This window comes from Benincasa hispida, chromosome 4 (assembly GCF_027475165.1).
Source record: "Benincasa hispida cultivar pf3 chromosome 4, pf3_genome.v1.1, whole genome shotgun sequence".
NCBI classification, from domain to species: Eukaryota; Viridiplantae; Streptophyta; class Magnoliopsida; order Cucurbitales; family Cucurbitaceae; genus Benincasa; species Benincasa hispida.
In genome coordinates this window covers 21,280,193-21,302,331 of record NC_143481.1, presented here as the reverse complement: position 1 = coordinate 21,302,331, position 22,139 = coordinate 21,280,193, and the positions used below count along the sequence as shown (strand labels likewise).

At 25.3% G+C, this 22,139-nt stretch overlaps 1 pseudogene; it reads right to left on the bottom strand.

Annotated features, from left to right (window-relative positions):
- Positions 1-1,167: 1,167 nt before the first annotated feature.
- Positions 1,168-18,619, bottom strand: LOC150036570 (uncharacterized; annotated as a pseudogene).
- Positions 18,620-22,139: the final 3,520 nt, after the last annotated feature.

Here is a 22,139-nt window from a genome sequence, read left to right as displayed (position 1 = left end):
CCTTGTAGTAATTCATGCTTGAGTCCATGTAAGTCTACATCTTATTTGTCACTTTGTCTATAAATAAAGGTCTTTGGCTGATCTTAAAATGATATACCCATTGGTGAGAAATCCACACCAAATTCCACTAAAATTTCTCATTGTCCGATTTTATAATTTTAGTTTTTATTTATTTATTATTACCATATAAAAATATTATTATATTGTATCTTTTCATATCCGTATTCCCGTTGTGCTCTTCAATTTCATAACTTATATGATATTGTTTTTGCTACTCTAGTGAAATTTTGGGGACATAATAATTTTATTAAGTGATATTTTGAGTTAGTTTTAAATCACATCAAATGAGAATAACTATAACTTAAATCCTCCATAACATTTTGTTTAGATAAACATCCCGTAAAACTTAGAATTTAATCAATTAAACTATACTTTTATAAGTTAATCAACTTAAACTTTCTATTAAAGTTCCGTTTGAAAATTGGTTATGCATCAATTCTAATTGTCTCCGACATTTGAAGGAGTATATACACATTTAGGAATTAAATATAATACATTAACGTCTTTCAACTATAATCATAGTAAAGGTTCTAAATTAGATATGTATAATTTTCCCACGAGGACGAGCCCCGCAAGGCCCCACTCCGAACGGGAAGGAGATTCCCTGATTAGGCAGGGAATGGGGGAGGGAGTTGGGAAAAAATTTCCCATGAGCCAAACGAGATTCCCCGGCCCCGCTCAAATTAGCTTCTACATAGTTATCTGATGTTATGTTATTATTACTATTATATAAATATTACATTTAAATTTTAAATTTGATTATTTATTGGGAAAGATAATGAATACGTTTAAATTGAATATTTAAATTTAGATTATATTTGTGAATAATTTGATTTATATTTATTTCTTTTTACTAAAAAAATTAATTAACTTTTTTTAGGCCAAAACTTGAGTAATTCTTTAAATTCAAATTGTAAGTTAAAACTAACCATAATAAACAATTTAGTGATAAAGTTAAATATTTAATTAAAATTTGTTCACATTAGTCATTTAAATTAATTAGTTTTTTTTACACAAAAAAAAAAAGTAAGGGAAAAATTCGCCGCGAGAAACCCGATCCCTGCAAATTCTTCGTAGGGAATCCCCGCCCCGATCCTCGTGGGGATTTCACGAGGATAGGGAATGAAATGGGGAGCGGAGACGGGGATAGGGAATGGCATCCCCGGCCCCGTCACGCCCCGTGGACATCTCTATTCCAAATTGATTCACTTATAACAATTTAAAAGTTTAATTGAAAAATTAAATGTCTCATATGATATTTTTTAAACTAAATAATAAACTTGTAAATGTTCAAAGTTTAAATTGATACAACCCTCAAATTTTAGGAATGTGAATTGAAAATTTTTCTAAAATTGATTTAAAATGTTATCCTTCATAATTTATATTACCACCAAAGATAGAAAGTGAACGTTTACTAAAAAATCAACTTATGAACCAAATTGAAGTAAAACTCTAACTTCAAAAGTAAAATTGTAAATTTTGAAGTCCAAGACTAAATTGAAATTAGACTCAAAACTTAAGAACTAAAAGGATAACATTTTAAAATCAAGATATTGCATGAAAACATAATCCAAGACATGGGACTAATATATACATTTTCCTTTATTCAAATTCATTTAATTTTTAAAAGTTAAAAAGTTAAAATTGATATACTATTAATTTAGATGAAAGTTATAGCTTGGTTGCTAGACAATTTGAAAACATAATTTTCAAAAATAAAGTTGTATTTTATGTTTCATATTTTAAACAAATTTTCAAAATGTGTTTGGTAATATATTTATAAATCATAAAAATAATTATAGTTATTCAATAAATATTAGGTTAAATATTATATATTATATAATATTATATATTATATAATAAATGTTTTAATTAATTGTAGAGATACGAAAAGATGTTATTGTCGGGAAGAGACTACAAATGGTTTTTTATTGTGAAAAAAAAAAAGAAAAAGAAAAAGAAAAAAAGGTTGAGAAATGGTTGCAAGCTGTCAAAAGAAAAGGGAGTGTTTGGAGAGTTGGTGGCATTGCTTATAATAGAAAACACTACCCGACATAATTCCTAACATCAATCATTGTCTTTCCATTTTTTGATATATTTTTTTAATTTCTTTATCTTTTTTCTTCTTTTAATGATTTCATATATTTATTTCAATAAATAATAGCAATATTTTAATATTTTTATCATGATATATTTATTTAGGTTAAAATCACTTTTCATAACTTATTTTGAAAATTATAACAATCTTATCCTTGTTATGATAAAAATTTCTTTAAAATTAAGTGTTGAATTTTATCACGTAACCTAATCTTTATAGTTTATATAACAATTGATTTTCGATTAATATATTGATCTATATGTATAAGAAATTTCATTAGATCTTAATAACATTTTTCACAATAAGGATTAATTTGTTACAAATGGTAAAGTATAAGACCATAGTGTTACTTATTAAATTTCAAGGATTATATCGTTATAAATTTGAAAGTAAAGAGATGAAGTCATTACCAACAAAAATTTAGAGACTAAATTGTTGTAAGGTTGAGGGGCTAAAAAGTGATTTTTAATCTATTTATTTTAAGTTTTTTTTTCTTATACTTATAGACAAGATAAATTTGACAATGTTGAAATTTTCACTTATAAAAAATGATTTTTTTAAAAAAAATAAAAGAAGAAAGAAAAATTTAAAACATCTGAGTTATCTAATAAATGATAAAATATTTGATATCCTTTAAAATTATGTAGGGTGATTTCAAAAATTCTAAAGTGACTTGTGTAGAAAATAAATAAATGTAATTTAACTCTAAATTTGGGCTTGGATAGGTAATTTTCAAAACTAAATTTAATTGTACGAATGAGTTATTTATTACTATATTTTTTTTGTTTATTTTTGTAATTTAATTTTTTTTAGTTAATTAACTTTTTGAGATCCTTCGAAAAATATATTACGGTTTTTCAAAAATTGCATTCATTAACTACAAACTGCTTTTTATTTTAATGAACTACTAATAACTATTTTCTTCTTTAATTAATTAAATTTTTTACACTTGCACTTTACACTCTTTAAAATGGTCTGAAAATTTGCGATTTATTATTATTATTATATACATATCAGTGAATTAAGAAAATTATAGATGATAAAGGAAAATGCCATAATAGTTTTTGAAATAATTCATAGACAATAACACATCATCTAACGACATCACATCATTGAAAGCACAATTTTCTTCTTAATAGTGAGTTTCAGAGGATGTCACAACTAAAAAAAAAAATGTGAGTTTAAAAGTGCATTTTAATTACGAATATTTTCAGTAAAAAAACGTGTGTTTAATATTAATATACATACTTCCTATTTTCAGAATTATATTTATAGAAATGTTTTTTTTTTTTTGTTATTTTCACTAATTTTTATATATATAAAAGCTTTTGAAGCATATACTTTGATGAAATGTATTCTATGTTAATCAATTTGTTAAATCATCAATTGACTCAAAAGTTTAAATTCATCGGTAAAGGTAAATTTAATAACATCTTATTTAATACAATTTAAATATGCTAATCAATAAGTTGAGTGTTGAACTTCGTGAAAAAAAAAAAAGAAAAGGAAATTAATATGTTTTCTTTGTTTATAAGTTGGTGGTAGGGGTGTTTATGGGTTGGGTTAATTGAAAGATTTTTTAGACCCAACCCAAACTTGTAAATTTTTTTAACCCAAATAACTCTTATTAAAAAATGAACCCAACCCAACCCAACCGAGTCATTTATTTAAAATTTTATTCTAAAAAGAAGCAAAATGTAAATAGGTAAAAAATATAATTTAATTATTTTCATATATTGAATTTAGATTAACAACTCAATTTCAATTTATATAGTGAAAAACTTTTTTCTAAAGTGCAAATAAACTACTTTTAAGAGTTGTTGAAGAATAAATTATTAAAAAAATATTAGAATAGAATAAAATTAAAATCAATACATGTATAAATAATTGTGTTCTAAGTAAAAAAAAAAAAATATATTTTTTAAAGTTAATAATAAATCTGGGTTGGTTCGAATTAGTTTGGATTATATTAGGTGAACCGATGAACCAATCCAACCCATAAAATTTTTATTTCTTTGAACCCAATCCAACCCAAATGAGTTGATAACCCAAGATTTGGGTGGGTTGGGTTGATCAGTTTTTTCGAGTCATCGGGTTTTTAAAATACCCCTAATTGGTGGTAGCTAGATGTACAACCAAATATAAACATTTTTCCTATTTTTTTAAAAAAAATGTTTTATTAGAATGTCTCTTTCCATTCGATTTATATTAAATCGTAAAAAATCATTAAACAAAGTATAAATATAATAGCATCATATTGTAATTATACGAATATAATATCAATAACAAGTATTTTAACTTATATACAAACCGTTGTAATGTTTATTCATAAATTTAAACAATTTTCCTAAATTCTTTGTTTAATATTTTTCTATAAATATCTATCAATATCAATGTTTTATTGATATTTTTTCCATTAAAATATATTGATATGTTAAACCTGATTATACATAGACCTTAGCAAAAGAAAATAAAAATTTGTGGATGTACAAAGTATGGAATGATATTTAGGAAGAGAAGTGGGGCCAAGCACGTGACCTTCCACGTAACATCTCGTGTACCTGTCGTTGACAATTAAACTCCTCACCAACCAATCAACTCTCTCCAACGCATCAAAGCTTTCCGTTTGTATTTACCATTTTTTTTAGGTTAACATTACAAATTTAAATTTAGTGCTACATTTCTTATTACATCTAAATTTCTAATTGCTAATCTTTAGAATTTTCATTTGTTCTTTCCAACTTATCTGATGTATTTTTAGATTCATGAAACTACTTGATGCTAAATTAAAAGTTGAGTCTGGTTAGATATTTAATATAATAATTAATTTTATTTTTTTAATATATTAAAGATTTATTAGATAAATAATTAAAAATTGTGAGATTAATTAAATATTTTTAAAATTTAAAGACGTTTTTAGATATAAGATTGAAAGTTCAAGGACCTTATATTTTTCATAAAACTCAAAGATAATCTTCTAGACATAAACTCGAGAATTTAAGGATTAAACTTATAATTTATTTTTTTTAACTCCCATTTGCTTTGGTCTTGCTTTCCTTTTTTTTTTTTTATTTAAAATCTAATTTGTAGCAATGAAAATATCATTTTTTTTTTTAGTGTCCGTGATTTAAAGAAAGAAAAGAAAAATAGGTTGAATTGCACAATATAGTCCCAAACTTGGACTTTATTGGACTTCAAAAATTTTCATTTTAATTCCACAACTTTAAAATAGTCGTACTTTTGTTTAATCAAATGTCTAACACAAATTGACACAATACATGATATAATTTATAACTCGGTTTCAACTTTTGAAGATTAAGATAATTGATATAAAATTTATAACAAAGATTGAGACAATTGTTATCATTAATTTTAATTCATAAAATATTGTCAACATCCATGTACAACATCGTTTGCAAAAACATTTACACATCAATGTCACATTAAATTACACGAAAAATAATAAATGTCATCCTATCAATCAATTTTCATCCATCATTCTAACAAACAAATAAAAAAAAAGTAATCCAAGTGTTTTGTAGTTGGTACAGTTTCAAAATCATTCAAATGGCTCAAATGGAAAAAAATTAGAAGTCTAAAAACACAATCCAAACTTGCCCTAATTCATGCATATTTTGTAGTATTTAATTAGTTATTAGGTTAGAATACCATTTTGTTTCTGTATTTTGAAGTTTGCTCGGTTTTAATCTTTACATTTTTAGATGTTAATTTTAATTTTTGTACTTTCTAGAAATCTTACATTTAGACACTACTAATTATTTATCATTGATTTTTTTAATTTTTTTTTTAAATTTGGTATTTTTATTTTAAAATTTGAAAATATATAGACCAAATTTAAGATTTACTAAAAGTACATTGACTAAATTTAAAGGTTAAATTATATATATATATATAAAATACCTTTGAACTTTGCTATATGTTTCAAAAATATCCTTATACTTTCAAAAGTTGCAATATTACTCTTAACTTTCATAAATGTTTAAAAAATATCCTGGAGTGAAAATTTATTAGAATTTGGATATAAATTGAGACGTGAAATGGTGTAATAGGTGACATAGAACGAAAATTTGAATCTCCACATTGTTTTAGGTCATCCCTACACAATTCTAAGTTTTGATTTCTGTTTGAAATTCTAAAGAATTTATACTCCAATGGTAGTTTTGAAACATTCATGAAAATGGAGGGGAATATTACAATATTTGAAATTATAGAGGTTAAACCAAATCAATAATTAAAAAAATTGGAAAGGAGACAAGATTTAGACAAAAGCGTGAAAAATTAAAAACTTTTGGTGCAATGTGTAAGAGAGAGTGAATTTTATAAAATGGGCCAAAATAGAGTACGGACAAATCCCTTAAAAAAAGTGGAGAAGTCGCTGTCATAGAAAAGCGATAATATAACGCCATTGTTTATTTATTAATTTTCTAATTTCCCAAAACGACGTGGCGGATTTTGGTTGGTGGTAAAGCGATATCAAACGAAAGGCCATGGGTGGGCCCTCCGTATGACAAGCTGTCCGAAGTGTCCTACAAGTGGGGGGTGAGGGTGCCCTTCAAGTTCAGTGAAAGGCTGATACATTAAGTCAAAAGGTAAGAAAGGTAGGATTTTCTTTTGAATGTCGACAAAATGTAATCTTATTACTTTTTGTCTTATTAACATTTTTCTACTACTTTCTCTTTTTTTTTTTTTTTTTGAATTTTTTTTTTTTTAGTACCCTTCTGAAATTTCTTTTAATGGGCCATAAGGCTCGGATATCTAGACAAACTAAACTCAACCCTATCTGAAAAGAAACATGCTTAGGTACAAACAAAACTACCTCTAGTTTGGTATATCTCATTCAATTTTTTAATTATAATTTTGTATTATACATAAATATCATCATATAATACACATTACAAAACCACCAATAAGGTTAGACGGTTTATATATGACACCTCTCTGAACCCTAGATTCATAATTGTAAATAATTTATAATATGAATATGATTTAGGTTTCGGACAGTTGCCCCGACCCTTACATAACATATTCAAGGCATTTCAATATATAGTTTGTCGTGTGTTAAACTCTTTTTACTTTTTTCCTTAAAAAAATATATTATTAAAGTGGGATGCACTCAAGTTTTGCTCACCGCAAAATACATTTTAACATGATAGAAGAACGAAATCTTGAATTAAGCTACTTTTACCATTTTTATGTTGGCTATTACACTTATGATGAATAGAATAGTTTTAAAAGAATGTGTGTTGTCTTACATTATATAATAAAAACAAGTTTCATAGATAATTTGTATTGTGTTAAAAAAAAAAATATTATAAATAGTCTCTAACAGGTCGTTTGGTTGGAGGGTTTTCGATATGAAAATTGATACAAGCATCCAAGTCTCATGTTTGTTTCACAGTTTTCAATCTTTTGCTTAGGAATAAGCTATTCACAAATATTCTCATTTCTCACATATAAGGGTTTTCTATTCCATTTCAAGACTTTTCTCTTTTCCATTCACATTATGTTTTTCATTGTATATATAATTTTATTCAGATTAAAGGTAACTAATAAAAAAAATTTAACAGAATTAATATAAATATTTATTTTAATAAATTAATAATAATCTGTTAAAATATGTAAACTTACTTTCACAATACAAATTTATCAAATGAATGCAACTACTATTTTACATAAATTATTAATTAATTAGTTATCAATATCTTGAATATATTTAATTAGTAGTAAACTATGATTAGTTAAATTTATTAGTACAAAAATTCATTTTTTAATAATAACAATTGATTACTTTTTTTTTTTAATAATCAACCAATTATTTATTGTGATTAATTTTAATGTGATCCTTTATTATAAACATATAATCATTATTTATTATTTATACTTAGTTAATTAATTTTTGTGATTAATTTATATTACTTCATTCATTAATATATCATATTTATATAAAAAAAAATTAGTATTATTTATTAATATTTCATATCTTTATTTCGTTATTTACTTTCTATATAATATATTTTCTTATATTATTTAAAAAAATAAGAATTACTAACGTTCAACTTAATTAGTTATAAAAATGATTAAGTATTAGGTTATAATTAATATGACATTTCTTAAATATATTTATCGGTTAATTTTAATTATAAATTTACTCAATTTTTAAATATTTATAACTAAAATTATTATTGATTCTTAATTAATTAATTTTTACCAATATACTAAATGATATTTATTGTTTAATTAATTAATCTATTAAAATAATAGAAGATTTTCAAGCTTAATTTTATAAATTTAACATAATTTTTGTTCATAAAATTTTTACCATCTTTTCCATGCACAACCAAACACAATCATTTTTCATTTCTAGACATCCTCCCAATATCCTATTCCCAGACATCTATAAAAACTAAATCAAACGACCCCTAACATTCTAATTTATAATGGTTTATAATAGTTTTATCCAACCATGAAGAGTGAATTATGATTTTTAAATTGTAAGGACTAAATTTTAATATTTTTTAAATTATAAGGAGTAAATTGTATTATAGCTTTTTTTTTTTCCAACCACATATATCCTGAGTACTATATATATATATATATATATATTGACACACAAGTCCCCTTTGGAAAAAATCATATTCAAATTTTAATTCAAAATTCGAAATCTATATAATAATAATAATAATAATAATAATAATAATAATAATAATAATAATAATAATAATAATTTTTTTGAAAAAGCATCCCTAAAAGAGACTCATAAAATCGGGAATGATATTATGACATTCTTGCATTAATTGAATATAAACCGGATTTAACTAATGTCACATTTTAAAAATAAAAGATCAGATTGATGAGAATAAGGAAACAAAATAATATTACGAATTTTCAAAAAAAAAAAAAAAACATAAAAAGGTTTATTTTATCTAAAATTATCGATAAAAACTCTTAACAAAATAATTCAAATTCTTAAGACATTTGTGAAATATAAGGTGTAGAGAGGATTTTTCCCGTAAAAATCTTTAAAAAAGTGTTGATTATTTAAGGATTGGATGGTAATCTTGAGTCATTGTAGGTCATCTTTCAATATGTATATTATAATTTTTTAAAAGGAAAATTGCATTATATGACAAATACATTTTAATAAACTAAAACTATGACTTCAATTTTTTTGTAATCGCAGATGTGACAATCACATAATAATCAATAGAAATCAGATAACAATCAAATTTTTGAATGGAAGTTTTTGACATGTTTGCAAAAAAAAAAAAAAAAAAAACTTAAGGACACACTTTTTTTTTTTTAAAAAAAATTAAAGTTGCAATTACTCCTTTTTAAAATTTGTGTTTTTATAGATATGAGTAGTGAAGGGGAGGTGGGAGATTCCTATCTCTAATTTTTTTAGTTTTTTTGTTTCTCTAGAAATAACTAATTTTATTGTATATATTTTAGCTAATTGAATTATGGTCATCGTTGAGGTTGATATGTATCTAAATGATAAGCTAAATATATTTGATTAAGTCCTAAGTTTCCTTTTTTGAAATTATAATCTTTTTCCTCTTCTAAATGTTTTACAATTTATTAAATGGTATTTTAAGTTTACTATCAAATAATTTTAATATTCACTATGAGAGACTAAAATAATATATATGTATATTAAAGAGGGATTTTCAAAAATAGAAAAATGAGGAAAACTATTTATACAACATAACAAACTTTTAATTTTTTTGATAGAGGTTGATAGTTTATGTAAATAGTTTGACATTTTTTCTATCTGTAAAAATTTCTCTATATTAAAACATAAATAACTAATGTCTATTTGATAATAATTTAATTTTTGAAAGTTAAGTTTATAAACACTACTTTCATCTAGGTTTTGCAATTGAAATAACTAATTTTGAATATTTGATAATAACTAAAATAATGTCTATTTTAACTTTATTTTTAGTTTTTTTTTTTCTTGAAATAACTAACTTTTTTGTTATCCACTTTCTATTAATGTTTCAAAAACTAAGTCAAAATTTGAAACTTAAAAAATAGTTTTTAAAAATCCACTTTTGTTCTTAGAACTTTACCAACTAAGATTTCAAGTGTTTCTTTTAGAAAAGTTAAAACTATAATAAATAAATTAGGAGAAGAAAAACATAAACTAAAATAAAAAAAAAAAGGATAAAAACTAAATTATTATCAAACATTAAAGGCATATATTTAGCCTAAACTAGATTTAGTGTATATATTTACAAACAAAAAAAGGTCCAATTTCTCAAAAAATTGATTGGATTCTAACATATGGGCCCAAAGTTTAGTTTAAATGAGATAAATAGGGTCCAATTGTTGGACTATTAGTTAATCCAAAAACCCAAGGCCCTCAGCCACTTTTTTCTTGTTATTTTTCTTTTTTAAAATTAATTAAATTTAGTCTTTAATATAAAATATCCAATATTGTCTAATTAATTATTTTTCTCTTATGAATTTTAATTTCTCACTTGCTCTTTTTATATACTTTCTATATGCAGCAAGTTTTAAACTTTAAGAATATATAATTTGTCATTTTCAAGGAAGACCAAATAATGAAACTGAAAATGATCCAACACATGAGAAGCTTTCCTTTTCAATTTTCATTCAGAAATAATTATTTGATCTACATTACAAATTGCTCAAACATTTTCTTTATTTGACTTTTTATATACTTTTTCCTTACATTTGAATCTCTATTTAATAATACATCAAGTATCACAAATAATAATTAAGGTATTTTTTTTTTTTATAAAAAAATCATATTTGTAATTTTTCTTATGCTCTTTTCTATTAAAAAAGAAAAATAAACTGCCTCCCACTTCGAACAATAAAATCATTATTTTTTTTTAACTTAATTTGACAATAATTGACATACATTTTTTCTCTTGAAGTTGAAACTTTTTAATCTCTCATCTCCATAATTGTTATACTAAAGAGAATAAGATCACTGTTTCGTAATTCTTTTTGTCTTGAAACAAAAAAGCTTATATTTATCAGTGGGACAAAAAAAAAATGTTGACAATTTTTTCTTAAGATTAAAACATAAATATTTTATTTCTATTTACTATATCCATTTTAAAAATTCCAAGATAGGTCATAGCCTATAGGTATAGGCTTTTATGGGGAGAGAGTGTATTGAAAAGTTCATTTTCCATTTTTCTTTTCTTTATGACTTATGGAAGAAGATATTAATAAATGCGACTTGATAAATATTATAAAAATAGAAGGAAAAAAAAAAATTAATTTATGCCTTTCAATTTTGGAAAATTTATAATTATAAGATAATCATTTTAAATGGTAAACCTGAAACACGGTGACATTTTACTATATTTTTAAATAAGTTTGTTCATTTTTCTTTATTTAAAAATAATCCTAAATTCTCACAAAATCAATAATGGTATCAATTTAAACCTTAAAATTTTTTTAATTAATTTTATTTTAAAATTATTTTGCTAACTTTCTAAATTTAGGGGAAAAAGAAATATATCTTTTTGTTTTTTAATTTTCTTAGTAATGACTAAAGGGTCTTTTTTTCCCCTCTTATTTAAGTTTCAAAATGCAATTTTCATCTTAGAATGTTTTGTCTTTATTTTTAAATTTCCAATAAAAAAATAACTTGGAAAGTTATAGATTAAATTTTAATTTGGCAACGATTTTTTTTTTTAAAAGAAAATACATACATAAAAAAAGAATTTTTAATTAACCCATTTTCAAATGCAATATCAAACTCTAGTACTAAAAATAAAAACAAGTACATATCCATATCAAACTAGGAAAATAATTCACATTGGATCCACTATATAAATGGGGCAACAAAAACAAAGGCAAACTTTTGTGTAATGTTATCATCCTAAGATCTACGAGTCCATAAAAATTAAGATAAAAGTTGATAGTAAACATGAATATAGCTCAATAGAATAAAGTCTTCACTTCTTTTCTTTGAGATTGAGAAATTCATATTTTTCACACATATTTGTTATACTTGAAACGAAAAAGTCTAAAAGTCAGCTCGTTGTTTAATCAAATTTTAATTTATTTAATTATTTTATGGAAGAAGCATCCAACCACCAAGAATCTTATATTTATATATACATATAATTGTTTGAAAATTGGAATGAAAGCAACATGCTAACAATCAATCCATCCATGCATGTTTTTAGGATATTACTTTTTTTTTTCTTCTAGACAATTGTGATAATGATCCTCAAGAAATAAAGACACATTTCATTTTCTCCATTTTTCTTCCTTCCTTTGGCATCATCATTTCACCATTTTATTTTTGTCATTTTGTTTCTTTTTCTTTACCCCTTTGGAAAAAAAAAATCCCAATGTTATTATTAATAATGAGACTTTTCTTATACAAACATTAAAGATTTCATAGACATAAAAAGACAGACAACTTATTACTTGAATTAGAAACCTGTATAGTACTAAAGCTTTTGTGTACCCTACATTTAGAATACATTAAAAAAAAACTTAAAGTTTATTTATTGAATCAAGATTTATTTTGGAATTTCAAAGATAAAAATTTATAGATTGAAATATCATCTTAGTCCCGATACTTTGAAATGTCCATTTAGTTTAGTTTTGTTTTGTTTTGTTTGAAATCCGTGAGTATTCAAACCACTTTACAAACTAATCTCACGGGACAAACCCGACTGACCTTACAACATTTGGGTGTCAAGAAAATTTGTAGAATATTAAATCATAAGTAGGTGACCACTATAGATTGAACTCATGATTTCTTAGCCCTTTATCAAAGTCATGTCTCCCTATTTACCCTATTTATCACTAGACTAACTCATATGATGATTTTAAATGTCGAATACTTAATCAACAACTTTCAATAAACTTTTTATAGGTTTGTTGTTATTTTAAAAAATTTAACTATCTATTGGTATTTTCGTTATAATCTTGGTATGTGTTCACATGTTTCATTTTTCTTATATACAAATTATTATTATTATTATTTAACTAAGTTTGATTACAATTAATTTCAAGAGGCTATAAGTTTGAGAATTATTGAAAGTATTAATTATATGCATTAATTTGAAAGTATAGAGACTACAATTGAAAAAACTCCAAAGTAGAATGACCAAAAAAAGTATTTTAACCAAATTTATATAGTTTGCACTAATATACATACATACATACATATATATATGTTAAGAAAAAAAAACATACCAAAAAGTAAACTTTGTTGTGAAACTGAGGAGCACAATGGAGTCTAACAGATATGAAGAAAATATAATATAATAATAATAATAATAATAATAATAATAATAATAATAATAATAATAAAAAATAAATAAATAAATAAAATATAATAATAATAAAATAATAAAATATAACTAAACTACTACATTAAAAATAACTAAAATTATAATTTTATGGAAATAGGAATAATAGAAATAGAAAATATGACTTTATAGAAATAGAAAATATATGAAATTTTCTTTTTATTCTCACTAATGTGCATAATTTTAAGATCCACCAAATGTCACTATTGATAGGCAAAGTGACAAGTAAGATTTGGACTTACATGAATACCGAACATTAATTATTACAAGCCACATGGACAACATGAAAAATGACGCATGACTTTTAGGACACTAAACATTGGGCATCTATTTTTATGATATTTATAATACTTTCCCTTAGATGCGCACACACATATATATATATGAAATATGTCTTGTTAAAACCTTACTAGGAAAAACCCAATGAAAAAAACCCTAGTGAAGGAAAAAGAGTACATATTTTATATAATACATACTCCTAAAAGAATACAATATATTTATTTCTCTTTACAAAAACATCACTTAAGATCTCCGAGTCACCGCATTCCAATGTTCTGCACCAATTTTTCAAAAGTTGTGGTTGGTAATGCCTTTGTAAATAAGTCTGCCAGGTTATCATTCGAACAAATTTGTTGTACAGTGATGTCACCATTTTCTTCAAGATCATGAATGTAGAAAAGCTTCAGTGAAATATGCTTTGTTCTATCTCCTTTAATATATCCTCCTTTGATTTGGGCTATGCAAGTTGTGTCGTTTTCGTATAATATTATTGGAAGATTTTTTTTAGAAGACAAGCCACACGTTTCACACGAATATGCTAAATTCTTGACCTTAGCTATACACATTCTCAGCCATGTGAATTGAAAGAATTTCAACATGATTTGAGGAAGTAGTCATTATGGTTTGTTTCACTGATCGCCATGATATAGCAGTTCCTTCATATGTGAAAAGATAACATGTTTGAGATCTAGGTTTGTGTGGATCAGATAAATATTCAGAATTTGCATAACCAACTAGATCAAAATATTTGAATAAAACAAATCAATACCGATTGTTCCTTGGAGATGGTGGAGTATATGCTTAATTTCGTTCTAATATCTTTTTGTAGGAGAAGAACTATATCTAGCTAATAAATTTACTGAAAATGCAATATCTGATCTTATATTATTAGCAAGATATATAAGTGCATAAATTGCACTAAGATATGGTACTTCAGGTCCAATAAGTTCTTCATTATCTCCTCGAAGTTGAAATATATCTTTCTTTATATCCAAAGAACGGACTTCCATTGGAATATTTAATGGATGTGCTTTGTCCATATAAAATCTTTTCAAATTTTTTCCTTTATAAGTTGACCGATGAATAAATATTACATCTACTAAATGCTCAATTTGCAAACCAAGGCAAAATTTTATTTGTCCGAGATCTTTTATCTCAAATTTTTTCTTAAGATATTCTATTGCCTTTGAAAGATCTTCAAGACTTCTAATTTTATTCAAGTCATCGACATATATAGTTATAATAGCAAATCCTGATTGTGATTTCTTTATAAAAACACACGGACATATTGGATTATTTTGATACTCTTCTTATAATAAATATCCACTCATGCGATTGTACCACACTCATCCTGATTGTTTCAATCTATATAGTGATCTTTGTAACTCTATTGAATACCATTATCGGGAATTTGATGTATATGTTTCAGGTACCTTAAACCCTTTTTGAATTTTCATATAAATATGATTATCAAAATATCCATATAAATATGTTGTGACTACATCCATAAGATGCACATTCAGACTTCCATACACAGTCAAGTCAATTAAATATCTTAGTGTAATTGCATCAACTACTAGAGAATATATCTCCTCATAATCAATACCAAGTCTTTGTGAAAAACCTTATGCAATTAGTCTTGCTTTGTATCTTGTGACCTCATTATTTTCATTTCTTTTTCTCATAAATACCCATTTGTATTCCACAAATTTGACACTTTCTAGTGTTTGGACTACTCGTCCAAAAACCTGTTGTTTTGAAAGTGAGTTTAATTCTACCTCGATTGCTTCTTTCTACTAAAGCCAATCTTTTCTGCTTCTTTCAATCAAAGCTAATTTTTTCTATGTCGATATTTTTTAACAGATTTTGGTTCAAGATCCTCATTTTTAGATATAATATCAAGAGCAACATTATATGCAAAAATGTTGTCAATAATTACATTAGTTTGATTCCATCTTTTTTCATCTCATGACATAGTTTATTGAAATCTCATTATTACCTTTAGGTATTTCACCTTCCTCACTAGTTATGTCGAGGATTTCTTCATGAATATTTACATCTCCAACCAAGTCTTTTTCACTATTAAATTGTTTTCGAGGATTTTTATCTTTGGAACCCACTGGTCTACTACGCTTCTGGCGTGTTTCAGACTCATTAGTGACAACTTGTTGTGTTGGGATATCAATTTTTTATGAAACATTTGCAGTTGGTATACGTGATTTAGTTGCTTTCTTTGCATCTATAAATGTATATGGTAATTGATTTCCTATATTTTGCAAATGAATTATTTTCTAAACTTCAAGTTCATATTGATTTGTACGAGGATCTAAATGAGACAATAATGGTGCATTCCATGTAATTTCTTTTTCCAATTTCTTGATTCCTCTCCCTAATGTTAGAAATTTTCTCTCATTAAAATGACAATCAACAAATCGGGCAGTTAATACATCACTCGTTAGGGGTTCAAGATATTTAATAATTGATGAAGAATCATATCAAACATATATTTCTAACCTCCTTTGAGGACTCTCAGATGGGAAATATTTGATTCATAACCATAAGCTAATTCTAATGGCAAGTACTTATGATAAGCTATTGGCCCAATACATACAAGTGATGCTGCATAGAAAATAGTATGTCCCCATACAGATGAAGGAAGCTTAGCTTTCATAAGTAATGGTCTTGCAATTAATTATAAACGTTTTATAAATGATTCTGCTAAACTATTTTATGTATGAACATGAGCTACAAAATGTTCAACACTTATCCCAATTGACATACAATAATTATTAAAAGCTTGGGATGTAAATTCACCAGCATTATCACGAATGGTCTTAATTGTATAATCAAGAAATTGTGCTCTTAAATTAATTATTTGAGTAAGTAATCTCACAAATGTAAGATTTCAACTTGATAATAAGCACACTGTGACCATCTATTGGATGCATCTATTAATACCATAAAATATCTAAATGGTCCACTTGGTGGGTTAATAGATCCACATATATCACCATGAATTCATTCTAAAAATACAAGTGATTCAGTCTCTACTTTAGCTAATAATGGTCTAATTATTAATTTTCTTTGAGAGCAAGTATCACATGATAATTCATTAGATTGAAGAATCTTTTGGTTCTTTAATGGGTATCCATTTGAATTATCTATAATTCTCCTCATCATTATAGATCTTGGATGACCCAATTGGTCATGCCAAAGTGTAAATATGTCTGGATTCATGAACTTCAGATTCATTGTTGCATATATTTCAACTACTCATATATAAGTATAATACAATCTAGAAGATAAAGCAAGCAATTTTTCTAATATACGTTGTTGATTTGAGACAGTAGAGATAATATATAGACATTCTACATTATTCTTACTATCAGTTTCAATATGATAACCATTGCAATGTATATCTTTAAAACTTAGAAGATTTCTTTTTGATTGGCTAGAGAATAAGACATTGTCAATTTTAAATTTTGTTTCTCTTGGCAAAATAATATTTGCTTTTCCAAAACCTTCGATCAAGTTTGCAGAACCATATATTGTATTTACTTTTGCTTTCAACATTATCAATTTGGAAAAAACATTTTTTATTTGTAAGTATTGTATGTGTAGTTGTATTATCTGCCAAACATAGATCTTCTTTGCTCATTTTTTAAACACCCAACATATGAAAATGATCCATGTTTCTTCATTAAAAGAAAATAATTACAATAAGAAAAACAACACTTAAAATATACAAAAGTTATTAAAAAAATCATGAAGATAGATAAAAGTAAACAACAATATTATGTCTAGATATTATCAAAATCAAAAGAAACACTTGATGTTCCATCAACTGCACCAATCTTCTCTTCAGGAGATTCAAAGAAGTCCCCCACATCCAAATTTGTCTTATGGGATGGGGCAAATATATTATTATCCTGGTATGCAAAATTTGCTTCCACATTTCCCCCTTTTTTCTTTAGGGAAGCTTGATAGAGGTCAACTAAGTGTTTTGATGTACGACAAGTATGTGACCAATGACCAGTCATTCTCGATCGGAAGTATTTATTTTCAACACTTTTTGATCTCTTATCTTATGGAGCTTTTCCTTTCTGATCATCACTTTGTGTGGTTCGTTGAAATTTGAATGATTATAACGACCACCACAAAAATAATAATAATTTATTCCTCTGCCATGATCACGACCTCGATTGCGACCACGACCTTGACCACAATTATTATTAAAATTCACAACATTCTCTTCAAGGAATGGTGTCGTTCCGACTGATTGAGATTCATGATTTTTCATCAATAAGTCATTATTTTGTTCAACCACGAGAAGACATGAAATTAATTCAGAATACTATTTAAAATATTTCTTTTGATATTACTGCTGTAGGAGTATATTCGAGACATGAAATGTAGAAAATGTCTTCTATAACATACCAGCATCAATAATTTTTTCTCCGCATACCAACAATTTTGAACTGATTTTAAATAATGTGGAATTGTAATCACTTACTGATTTAAAATCTTGTAGCCTCAAATGTATCCACTCATAACAGGCTTTAGAAAGAATAACTGTCTTTTGATGATCATATATTTCTTTCAAATTTTTTCACAAGATACGAGGATCTTTTATTTTAAGATACTCCATTTTTAATCCCTCGTGGAGATGATGAAGACGGAAAATCATAGCTTTTGCTTTGTCTTGGCTAGATGTCGTATTTCATTCTTTAATTATTTTTTCCAAGTTCATAGCATCCAGGTGAATTTTGGCATCGAGCACCCATGACAAATAATTATTGCCATTAATGTCAATGGTTGTGAATTCTAATTTTGGAAGGTTTTTCATGGCAACACTATTACAAAATTTTGTATTTATATTAGAAATTTAATATGTACTAAATAGGCAAAATAACATTTAATTTATTAATTATAATAAAGAGGAAAAAAACCGACCTACCTCTAGGACCTATCTTAAGTGATGAAAGCAATAGGAGCACGAGCTAATAACATGTTGTGAATTGAGGAGCACAATGGAGCACAACTGATATGGAGAAAATATAATATATATATATGTGTGTGTGTGTATACACACATAAATATAATAAATAAATAAATATAATAATAAGAAAATAAAAAAATATAACTAAACTTATAAATAACTGAATTAAAAATAACTAAAATTATAATTTTATGGGAATAGAAAATATATGAAAATTTATTTTTATTTTCACTAATTTGCATAGTTGTAAGATCCATCAAATGTCACTATTTATAAGGAGAGTGATAAGTAGGATGTGAACTTACATGGACATCAAACACGAATTAAATGACACATGATTTTTAGTACACTAAATATTGGATATCTATTTTTATGATATTTATAATAAACTTGACTTTGCAATTTTGAGTTAATTTATCAACTAATATCTCTTAAAGAGAAGATTTTGTAATCATATAATTTAGATTTATAGAAAAAGATTGAATCTACCATAGAGTTAGTTAATATTTTATTACTTAGGTCTAAATATTTATTTCTTTTGTTTAATAAAAGTATCACCTGTCTATTTCCACTTGTAGTTGTAGCCTTAGCTCCATGTCATGGGGACAAAATACTTGGTTTATTTTATAAAGAAAATCCAAAATATTATATATTTTGTCCAAAAAAAATATAATAAAAGTTTTTCTATATTGAACAAATTAGGTTGCCGCTATTTGTAAATAGAAAGAATGTTCTTTTATTAATTTATTTAGAAATATAAAATTTGGGCTGCTTTAAGATATTATAAAGTACAAAACCAACTTGTCTGATTTATTTTATTAATTGGGTTTTTTTAAATTAATTTATTTGCATCTCATGACATCACAATCATTATACACCAACCATTAATTAATTAATAATAATTTTGCAATCACATCTTTGAAACTCAGCCTTTCATGTTTTTCTTCTTCTTTAATTATAGTATAAAGCTAAATATTTATGTCCCAAACAATAATTAATGGAGAATCTTAATTAGTGACAAGTTCGTTATGTTAATGATTATCAAATTCACAAGTATATAGTATAGTTGTTTTATTTTATTTTATTTTTTTCCCCAATGTTGGAGAAATTTTATGGTAGGCTACTTTCTTTTTTAATCCCTATTTTCTTCTTTTTCTTCGAGCTATGGCTATATATATAAAGTTTCTTAGGCAAGCATTAGAGATTTGCAATAGAAAATTTCTTAATGATATGACCACTAATCCAAGTAAAGATTGTAGGGGAAAAAAACAACTCCATTGATTTTTATTTTGTCCATAAATTTGAAAACTTTACACTTTCATTTATGAATTTTGTATTTAGTTTTCTTTCTTTTCTTTTTAAGTACGATTTGGGTGAGAGATTCAAACCATAGACCTCTTGGTTGTCAACACATATTGTATATGTCAGTGGAGCTATATCCATTTTGACGTACTCAGGTTTTAAATGTCACATTTTTATCCATGAGTATTGCGTTTTGTTTTCCATTTGGTCTCTAGTTTCAAAATTTACACTTTTACCATTGATTTTTCACTAAGAGGGTGTTTGGGACCCTGAATTGTTTGTAATAGTTTGTGGATTATAATAACTGGCGTTTCGGTGAAGACTATTTTAGTATGAGTTATAATAGTTTGTACTTGTCGTGTATACTATTTTAATTTAGGTAGGGAATAGTAAACATTGTAACAAGGTAGGAGAAATTAGCTAAGAAATAGTAAACACTACTATAACAAAGAGAGATTTCAAATATTACTACTGTAATTCATTGTAGGTTATAAATAATTGTAAACACTACTATTATATTTGGTGTTTGAAATATGAAGTGGGCTATAATAACCCACTTCACCAATTTCGAGTTAGGATCCCAAACAATCTTTGGGTAGTGGCTTTCAACCTTTGGTGTTAATTCTATTAATTAATTTAAAAGAATTAAATTAATTTTCACTAATTTCTTTTTTACTACTAATATTAAGTAAAATTGTTCACATATAATCATTAAAGTCAGCATCAAAGATCAATACAAAACAAAAGTGAACATTTAAGTAAAAACAACTCAGGGTCAAAGGGTAAAATATTGAAATTTAGGGATCAACTAAAAATTAAATTCAAAATTTAAGAATAATAATGTATGTAACCGTGTAACATTTTAAAATTTATAGACTCTAATTGAAAATTATACTTAAAATTAAAAGATAAAAGTGTAATGTCCTAAAATTTAGGGATTAAATGATCAAACTAAATTTAAGAATCAAAATTATATTTCTTCGGTTGTTTTTAATAAAATCTAAACATAAATCTAATAGACACTTAAAATGTATAATATACCATAATAATGTAAATGTATGGTAGTAGTGTTTTTTTTTTTTTTTTTTTTTTTTTTTTTTTGAAGGAGAATATGACAGTTATATATGGTTGTAACAACTCTTAAACATATTTATTTAGCTTATAATGTTGTAAATTATATTCTAAGATTAGAATAATAAAAAAAAGTACAAAACAATGTTTAACTATGATCGAGAATCTTTTATTATACTTTAACTAAAAATTTGCTAATTAATTTTCTTTGAATTATTTTATGCAATTCCACGCGTGATTATTATTATTTGAGGAGAAAAAACAATACATATGAAAATTGTCATTTAGTTTCTAATATATTTTTTAGGTTTGATTCCACTTGATATCATTTTGAAAATAAAAGAAAATTATTCCACTTCATATCGTACTTGAAATTCTACAAAATTGAATTAATTAACAAATTGATGTAAATGGCGCATAATGTTAAACTGTGGAAGATCATGAAAATAATTCGTTTAATAAGTTAGGGTTAAATTATATCAAATTGTAATTCCTTAAATTTATTTAGTACTTGGGCTTCTAGTTTATAATTTAAAGATTTTTAACCATGTGTCCCTCAAATTAGTTTAGGTAAAATTGAGACACATGAAAAAAATAATACTATGCACTGAAAATGTTTGCTTTTGAAAAGAAATAGATTTATAGATTTGTTGAGGGTTGTCACATGTAAGATTCAAAGTCCATAAGTGGATCGGACTAAAGTCTAAGGTAAATCGGAAGGCCACATGAGAAAACACGAAAATGTTAGAGGCTCATGTTATGGACCGACCAGTTGGGCTGATGTATATATACTAATTGAAAAATGATCAAGTTACATTCAAACTGGTGCTTTGCAATTTTGAGCATTGTAAACTACACTTTAACAACATTAGAATTACGAGCAACCACAGGCGATTGTCAGAGAAAAGAGATTATAACTAGTCCCATACGACGATCCCAAAGGAAAATAGTAAGTAATCTCTAAAGAAAAGCACTAACCATGTTTTTTCGTGGT